This window comes from Argopecten irradians, unplaced genomic scaffold (genome assembly GCF_041381155.1).
Source record: "Argopecten irradians isolate NY unplaced genomic scaffold, Ai_NY scaffold_0225, whole genome shotgun sequence".
Taxonomy (NCBI): domain Eukaryota; kingdom Metazoa; phylum Mollusca; class Bivalvia; order Pectinida; family Pectinidae; genus Argopecten; species Argopecten irradians.
In genome coordinates, this window is record NW_027187692.1 from 45,934 (window position 1) to 56,152 (window position 10,219).

Below are 10,219 nucleotides of genomic sequence, written 5' to 3' on the forward strand. Positions count from 1 at the left end.
ATGAAGACTGTCCAAAACCATTTACATATCGATTTAAGAACTGATTAAGTAGGTACGCGAAGAGTACCGAATTCACTAAACAAGAGTAGTAGGTCAACTTTAAAACTATTAACCAATTAAATGACAGAAAATGTCCAGAACTGAAATCTATAAATAATATTATCAAACACCAAGTACAATTTGGCAATGGCCGAGAATGGAATAATACAATGTATTTTTGTAAAAACATAAGAAACATATATAAACTATACACTACTGTATTTGTATATGAATATTTCAAACTAAACATAGTTTGTCCTCACTACATGAACTTTCGTTATGTAAGTATCAAAATACAAAAATACCACAAAAATATGATAAATATGCTACAATAACGTGGTATGATTTTCAATTTAGTTAGTTTCACATCCTTCATAATATAATTATAATTTAGAATATCAACAACATTATAACTTAATGGTTCAAATCATGTAGTCTGTACCTGTAGTATCTCATAGTTATTTACAAGAATACAATAATATATATGTCAATCAAACGTATACACACAATCTACTGTAGGATTACATTTTGAAAAAAAAAATCAAAATACATTATTTGTAATGCAATTTCCGCCTTTATAAGTGACTTGATCATGATCTTGTTCAACTTAAAGTGAATTGGTAATTCCAGAGCAATGCATCAATAAACATATCATGAGCGATTGCAGTTGGGCATATTGAGTAGACAGTATTATTGCGACGTCAAGATTTCTTTAATCTTATTTTTCAGGATAGCATTTCACTCTTCAGTAAAAATCTATTTCCACCTTATATATTACTATTTTACTAAAATTTCTTTAATTCAATCTTAAAAGGGAAATAATTTTACTCATAAGATCATGGCAGTCTATTGGGACGTCTGAGGAAAAGACTATCAACCTTTCTTTAATACAATATTAACAAAAAAAAACAATTCACTTTAAAGATCACACAAATAAAGTAGTCATAAATCTGAATGATATACGAAAACAACTTATGGAAATGTGTCAAGGGAGATGTTAGGACCCAGTGCCTGAAGTATGGCATCGATTGGTGTGACAACTCCTACTTTATATGGGTAATCAGATAACACACACATGCCCGATTGCCATTCCGACACATAGCAATTGGCCATTTCCAGTGTCTTGGCAAAAGACACCAGAACCAGAATCGCCTCCATCGAAGAAGTCTGTACTTGGATGAATACCTATAACCAAATACTGATTTTTCATCAATACTCCACCTGCATTATTCGGCAAACCAAGTGCTGTTGAATATGCTCGAACATCAGCACCGACTACGCTCAATGCTCCCCTAGTCACGTCTGTTCTGCTTCCGAATTTCACCACATTTGGTTTAGACCGTAAGTTGTTGACTTCCAATCTTGTTAGCATAAATCCGTTGTTGTATTCGGGAAGTTCGTGAAATCCTGTTAAGAGAATTCATTACTGAATGAGGTACGAACATAGTAATAAAAGTAACATTCATATATCTTTATCGATCATTACGTTTATCAAACTATAACAGATCACATACACGTTTAATTTATTTCAAGTCATAATGGGTTAAGAGAACATCAGTCAGGTTTTCGACCCACTGACTTAACAGTTAATCAGTAAACTGATATATATAATACTAAGTAGTATGTTAGATCAAGGTAAAGATTTGCGCTTTGTTTTCTGTGATATAAGTAAAGCTTTTGATCACGTATGGCATTTAGGTCTTTTACATAAATTAAAATATTATGGTATTAAAGGTAAATTATATAATTGGTTTAATGCTTTCTTATCTGACAGAAAACAAAGTGTAATATTTGAAGAGTATCAATCTAGCACTAAACCTATTTTGGCAGGAGTCCGTCAAGGATCTATCCTTGGTCCATTTTTTTGTTTTTACTCTTCATTAACGATAACGATATTATTAATGATATTAACAGCAATATAAAATCATTTGCAGATGGCGTTTCTCTTTATGTAATAATACAAAATAATAATGATTTAGATACACCCTCTTCACTGCTTAATAATGACTTAGTCTCTATCTTAGAATGGGAACTTAAATGACAAATTCTCTTCAACCCTAATAAAACAATAGCTATGAACCTCAGTCGAAGACAAAATATTGATTTTCCACATCTTGTATTTGATGATAATATAATAACACAAAATGAATTTCATAACCACATAGGGCTTACCTTCAATAGTAAAGGAACTTGGTCAGACCATATTTCTAATATATATCAAAAAGCTAACGCTAGATTAAGTTTACTTTGTGTATTGACAAATTGAGTTGACAGGGAAATTTTGAAAACTTTATATACTTCCTACATAAGACCAATATTAGAATATGGTGATGTAGTCTGGGACAATTGTACACAAGCTGAAGCTGATCTTCTTGAATCCATTCAACTGGAAGCTATGAGATTAATAACAGGACTTGGAAGAGGTACAGCTCACCATATTCATATAACAACTAGAACCATTAAGTAAAAGAAGACAGAATCACAAACTTATACTAATGTTTAAAGTTATTCATAATTATACTCCAAAGCATCTTCATAACATTATATACAACCATATTCAAATTTAAACAATGTATACTATTTTAGAAATAACAGAGTATTTAATATTCCACAGTCAAGAACTAATAGCTATAAGAGAAGTTTTCTTCCGTCAACCATGGATATGTGGAACTCACTTGACACTTCCATTAGAGACTCTAATTCAATTTCTTCTTTCTAAATGTTTAAAATTGCTCACGATATAATAGTTTCAGAAGTCTTCATGGATTCCTCTCCAAGACAACTTAACATAATCCTTTGCCAACTTAGAAATTTTAAAAGTGACCTTAATTTTGATAAACATTCTGATCACTGTACTGATAATTCATCCTGTGTATGTGGTGCTCCAAGTGAAGATTTAGTTCATTTTTCTCTTTCAATGTCCATTGTATAATGATTCAAGGCACCACATTTGATCCACGTACAATTTATTAGGTTATGTAAATCTACAATGCCTTCTATGTGGCATCCGTAATGTACTTAATTTATTAGTGATAAATATTTTTATTCTTTATCACGTTAATTTATTTATCAAATCCTCAAAACGTTTTTCTATGTACAAATAATTTGAATTATATGCAATACAAAGTAGTTGTAATTCAGTAACATACACTTACTATGATATTATAGCAATTAAGTCATTATTAATACATTTTTATATAACATTCTAGTATGAAACAAATATTGAAACGTATATTTCTTCATTTAAGGCTTGTTGGAAATGTGTTTTGCATTCACTTTAATAATTATCAATTTCATTTGCTTGCTTAGTTTTTTTGTTTTTTTTTGTTTGTTTTTTTTGTGTAGAAATTATCCTTTTAATTATAATGTATAGTCCATTAAATGACACGATGAACATACATCTCTTATTCCCGAATTCGACACCAATCACGTAATGCCATATTTTTGTAATTAAGTGAAACATATCATATTTCTTTCAAGCCTAACCGGAAGTAACAGAAGAAGACTTATTTAGGCCATATGCCTGTTTTTTGACAATATAATATGCTGATATGCGGGTATTAATGGTGCATCAGTTTCAAATTTAGCTGTGGGAAGGGCAGTATATGTAGATGTAAATATATAAAGAAATTTTGAAATTTTGTTTCTGACAGAGGAGATAATCAACATAGGAATTTCATCCAAAAAAAATGGTCAACTTTTAGAGCGGAATTCAACGAAAGATGGATCCCGAACATAAAAGTAAGATGGTACTACTTTTTTATTTTGAATTTTTATTCACAAATGTGTGAGATGACCCTCTTCAAAATTAGCGATGAATAACCGGACTTGCAACTTCATTTAACCTGGACAGTGGCAAACGTTATGTTGTGTGTGGAAAATCATTTGATTCTGCAGTCTATATAGTTCTTTTTAATTTAATTTAAAAAGAACAGAAGCTACTCAAACAGGTAACGACAGCTTGTTTTTTTATTTAAAAAAGTACTTGAGAGCTATTGAAACGTTGAAGTAAATAATTATTATGTATTACAAAACGAGAAGATTTGGATATGAAATTAGTTCCACAAGAGTCAGTTATTCTTTGAATGACGTGTAATAAAAGATATAATTTTACCGAATTTCTTTTATAATTATATGCGTTTGGAATACACCCCATATCGTCACGTGGCGAATTTCGTCCAATGTTACATTCGTTTATGATTATCATCATTATCATCTATATAATAATAAAGAATAAAGCAAGGTACATAAGTATGCGTATTTTTTAACCAAATGCAAATACGCTGAAATGATTTTCATCTGCAAAACAAGTACTATTTGATAATCAAGAACGACTGTGAGCAAAATTTAGAAAGCCTTAGATAGATTGATTATTTGAATGGTCAGAAAATGCAGTTGATATGATATCTTTCTTTCATATGCAATATAATTTGTACCAAAATGTTTTTGTCTATAGTTCAATAACTTGAAATTTCTTGTCATATTATCGTTGTGACGTCAATTGAAATTGAAATAATAAAAACATATTAACAATATCGTACCTGCGTTTTGATAACTACTGTGTCGTTCATTTGAGAATTGGCCTGCATAAGGTACTCTTGATTGGTCGGTTAGCTTCACAACCGCAGCATCAATACTTATGGGTCGTGTTGGATCGAATAAGGCCCTCTCTACAACTCCACATGGTGTACCACTGACAAAAGGCGTCGCATCACTTGATGGCTGGACTACATCAATCAAAGAGGAATCTACTGCTGTGTAATCTATAGTATGTGATGAGGTGGGGATATCAAACAATACATGTGAGCAAGTAAGAAATCCAAGATTGTTATTATATCTCACGAATGGCCCAAGAGTGCCGCCGCTAAGTAAGTGTCCGCTGGCTCCAATTTGGGGTTTCAATCGTCCAATTTCACAGCCCATTCTGAGAGTGGGATGTGGCCACGTACTTGGTATAGATCTTTAGACACCAAATTCGAAGAAACCTTCGCGGACAACCACTTTGATCTGTACATCATTTTGTATGCATAGTGTCTTTGGAAACTCATTTTCTCCCAACGGAATGACGCCCTTGGTGCTACAGTAAAGAACAACGCATGCCTCGCCGATTTGCGATCCATTTATGTTCACTTGTTTCCCTGTAATGATATTCAAGTTACTGTGCTTTTGCCATAGGTGATCACCATGGGTTTTGATCGCTTCTCTCACTCTCTTAGCATCTTTCTGTGATGACTCTACATCGTCATTAGATAATGTCTCTGTACTTTTATTTAATAAACCCATTTCACTCCCGGAAGCAAAATTGTTCGATCTTTGTATAACATACGGGTTCCGGAGCTTCACGAGCCCGAGTCCATTGGAGTCATAGTCTTTAGACTGAACGACAGACATCGAGTATACAATGAACACTCGTGATTTAGTACCGTTATCTTCGTTTTGATGACCTGGAACGATGGTTGGGTTAAGGTCAGCATGTTTTTGTCTGAGTCGATCAGCTAGTTCCAGCATGAAGACATGCTCCATTTCAATGCTAAATGTCAATCCTTGTAAACATGACCTAATGCTATCTTCTCCGGCAAGTTTGACTAACGATCGTACTATCTCTGTTCGGTCTAGATAAGTTGCTAAGTATAACGCTGTCGCTTCCTTGACCTTTGGGGATTTCAAACCAAGTTTAAGCAAGTCTTTATGGATAGTATGTTGTCTATCCCAGTCGATCCTAGTCCATCTTCGAATACAATCCACCATTTCTGCTGTTCCATATACAGCGATTATATGTAACAGTCTCCATGAATATTCATCATGTGGATATGCTTTGACGAAAGTGTCTTTTAACGACATGAACGCTTCCATGTCGTTCTCCTGAACAACTGCTGTGATTTGCTCTGCACCTGAAATATTCATATATTCTCTATTATTATAACACTTTTTTCTTTGGTAATGAACACACTTTACCATTGTAATACTAGCACTGTCTGTGCCGTCATATCAACGCCGGGGTTGATATCAAATTATGACGTCATAATTTGATATCCCCCGGGCGGATGAGATAGCAGCCCTGGCTGATATCACGTCATGCGATCTTTCACTCTAGACTTTAGTGTTGCCTCTTTGATTCGAATTCAATTTCAAAATCGCTCATATAAACAAATTGGATAAACATATTGATAATTAAAGATCAAAGAAATCAGAATTTGTCAGTTGATGATGAATTGACTGGAGACTTTTATTTTGAAGGTAAGATTATTGTCAAACGAGTATTGTCCATATCCCCGAAAACAAGCATCGCCATTCAAGTTTAACAAGTTATAACGCAAATATGAACTAGTTCGTGTACAAATAAAACCAATGGCTTACTTCTGTCAACAAAATAGACGATAAATGTTGCTTAAAATGTATTCTGTATTTCTATACTGCAACATATACAACATTGAAACGCTTCTCAATAATTCAATATTAAATTGACCTATATCAATGATCATTATGAATTTGATTGTGCAATAGAGCTCAATACGTTATAATACAGTTTTAAATTGTTGGAAAGATAACTTTATGATATGACAATTTTGATATCAGACCCTTTTTCAGCCGCCATATCAGCCCAAGGGCAGTAGAGGACTGATATGGCAGTCTCGGGCTGATGGGTGCAATATCAAAATTGTAATATAATAATCTCTAAATATTTCTTGAAAATATGTAAAAGCAACACCTTAAGATTACAATGATATAATATAACAACATGAACTAGAAAAATTTGAAAACAATAACGTTGGTAGAGGTTTATAATTCAAATAAACTTTATAGTTAAGTGAATGTATGCAATATATACTTTTACTTGTCATGCGCTTAGTGGTCATATTTCCATCTGGAGGTAGTCCGCCGTCTACGTCAGTTCGAGTGTTCTGAAAGGAATAGCCAATGTCAATTTGCAACTATTTTAAAATCACTTTCCTCAAATTTTTAAATAGCAACTAATACAGGTGAATGTCTCATAAACGATTATGAAATACATTATTTTTTTAAATCTCAATTGAATGTTTTAACTTGTCAGCTTGAAGAGAAAATAATGTGTACTGAAAACAAATCATATTTCTAAATGTCTAATCGTTTACCTAAATTGCGTAATGAATGATAATAAAATTTGCTTTGTTATTCTTTTATATGTAAATGCAAGACTTTTGGGTAACGATGCAAAAATAATTGGTAAGATAATATTATAAAATTAAGTTTTGCTCAATAAATGATGTCACATAACTGCATTTTACCTTCAGAAAAAAAGTGATTATTTTATGTTTAGCGAAACAAGGTTATTTAAAGTGTACAAGAATGGTTTGGTATATAAGGCTTGATAAATGTGTCATTGTATAAAATTTAGAATGGAGAAAGTACGAGTTTCATAGCGAATACGGTATTAGAGATAATGCGACTTTTCTCTAGAACACACCTGAAGCCCCAAGCCATTTGACCCCGATTCGGGACCCCTGACCTGTGACGTCACGAGGACAACGGGACCTACTCTACTCGCATAAGATAGCGTGGCGATTTTCTGTGTCTGCCATCTAATATAAACTATCTGTTTGTAAATATCGATTTTTACAGACACAAATACATGTGTACATGTCCGATACCTACATGAGTTTGGAATACGATTGAAAATAGGGATTTATACCATGCATATATTGATGTACCTGTCGTAGATAAATGAACATTTCTGCGCGATTTCTGCACAATTATACACAATATAATGTGTATAATAATCCACGTACGTTGTAAATCTACGGTATTTGGAACCAGAGTGTAGGACAAAAGCTTCCCCGGACAAAAGCCCCTTGGGACATAAGCCCCTAGGACAAAAGCCCCTCCGGACAAAAGCCCCTTAGGATATAAGCCCCTCCGGACAAAAGCCCCTTCTTTATAAAATATTTTTTTTCTTATTTATTTAAAAAATATATTTATCTGCTGTATGGTACATTTTGATGTTATTAGAGAAGAGTGTCAAACATAACAAAAATACACAATTATGATGTGATCATTTGAATTCTTTTCATTTTTGAGTTATAGATATCAAAGAAAGATTAACAAAACATGTACACATATGTATACATAAACATTTGAATGTTATATATACAAGAAGCCATTAATGTTTTCTTTATAATAACACACCTACCAGGCTTACAGCTTGATGTTTGCATGCATAGGATTATGTAGATAATTAGGAAAGTATGTTTGATTCCAAAATGTTGTTATCATATAGTGTCATAATTAGTGTAACATCAAAATATTTTTTTTTGTATAAATCATTAAATCAATTTATCAAAATCCCAATAATCCAGTAAATTTCTATATTGTGTCTTATTTTTAACTATATTTGAAAAATAAAATTATTTAAAAATGAAAATGTTTTTTTATTACTATTTTTTAATTTAATATTTTTTGAAAAATGAAGGGGCTTTTGTCCTCTTTTCCATTAGTATGGAGGGGCTTTTGTCCAAGGGGCTTTTGTCCTAGGGGCTTATGTCCTAAGGGGCTTTTGTCCGGGGGGGGGGGGGGCTTTTGTCCGTACCCCGTGGAACCACCTATACATGAATATTATGTAAAGGATTCTTGACTAAGTTATCCAAAACCCGACTCGGGTCGTTGTACTGGTCAAACCCGCTTTACTTTCTGACTTTTTCATATAACCTACCCATACGAATTAAGTTATGATTCTAAACAGAATTTTTTTGCATATATATGTAAATGCATCTACTAATTGCGTTATATCTGAAATCGATCCATCTTTCATATAATACAATACATCCGACGACTTGTCAATTGATATTTCGCTCAATTTCATTTATTAGTGTCTTTAATTGAAAAAAATAAATCATGCACGAGTCAGACGAAAAAAAGACTGAATATGTCTATGTCTAATCCAAGTTGCAGATATCAAGTACAGAACAAAATCAGAACTGTACTTCCGAATAGCCAATGTCGTGCTGCGTTTATCTCTTTACCTGTATACTGCAGTAACTAAAACGCATGGTCAACCGAGACTAATGAGGGGGCTAATAACCAGATTACGTAAGAACGGTGTTTAGTGACCTGTCACGCTTTGTTGATTAGCTCACGCCAGGTGTCAAAAGTAAGATCACAGGTAAGTTAGCGATTGACCATCATTTAATTGATTTATAACGTCATATTTGTTTACACGTATAAATACTTGGTTTACAGTAAAATATACCGTTCGAACATAACATATAACAAGTGTTTAAATCACTAGATGTATACATAATTGTATATTTCAGAATGACCAATGTATACATTTGTCTCGTATATACATTTCTAGTTGTATGTATATGTATTTTTATAACAGAAACTACAAAATTATCTACAAATGGCATGTCGAGAAAGAACAATGCAAATATGATACACAATGTCAGAATTTTGATATTTCTGGTAGTTGCTAGATTTTGGATATCCAATTCTTTGTGAATTTTGGTCAATATCGATCATTATATAATACTAATAATGATCATCTATATGACCTATAAATGTACTGTTGAATAGTGTTAAAATAACACATGTTCATACATGTACATGTACATGTAGCTATAAAAGGAAGATTGACTCGTTACAGCTATAAATGAATTATGTATTTTAAATTCAATTTCTCAAGTGGTTTATTTTTTTTTTATTTACTCCCCCTCCCAATTTATGTCTATGATATTTACGTGTATTGAACTATGAAATACATTTAACACCTTTTCTTTTCGTTATGCTGATTCTTGAAATCCATAGGCCAAGTAAATTTTTATTTATACAGAAATATATTCAAATGGATAATTGTATGACCATCATTTTTCGAATTTATCTCTTTTTATATGACATTACTAAAATTGAATATTCCCCAGGTTTGATAATTTAGTAAGCTGTTAAAACAGAGGTAAGATCTCTACTTCAAAGTTTTTTTTCACAAGGTACACCTGGCTTATACCAGAAACATAAATAACTTATAATTTCCGCTAATCTACTTATGTATTTAGCATGATTTCAGTTGCAATATTTTCTATTTTATATATGATTAAATCGTCACCATAACTGTATACTGTATATATATCTGTAAAATTCTCGTAACCCCATTTTAGGAATACATATATGTCCACCTTTGTGCTATAACCCCACTACCAAACACCTCACT

The 10,219-nt window shown here is 32.4% G+C and overlaps 1 pseudogene; it reads right to left on the reverse strand.

Annotated features, from left to right (window-relative positions):
* Positions 1-1,011: 1,011 nt before the first annotated feature.
* On the reverse strand, positions 1,012-5,821 carry LOC138312148 (uncharacterized; annotated as a pseudogene).
* Positions 5,822-10,219: the final 4,398 nt, after the last annotated feature.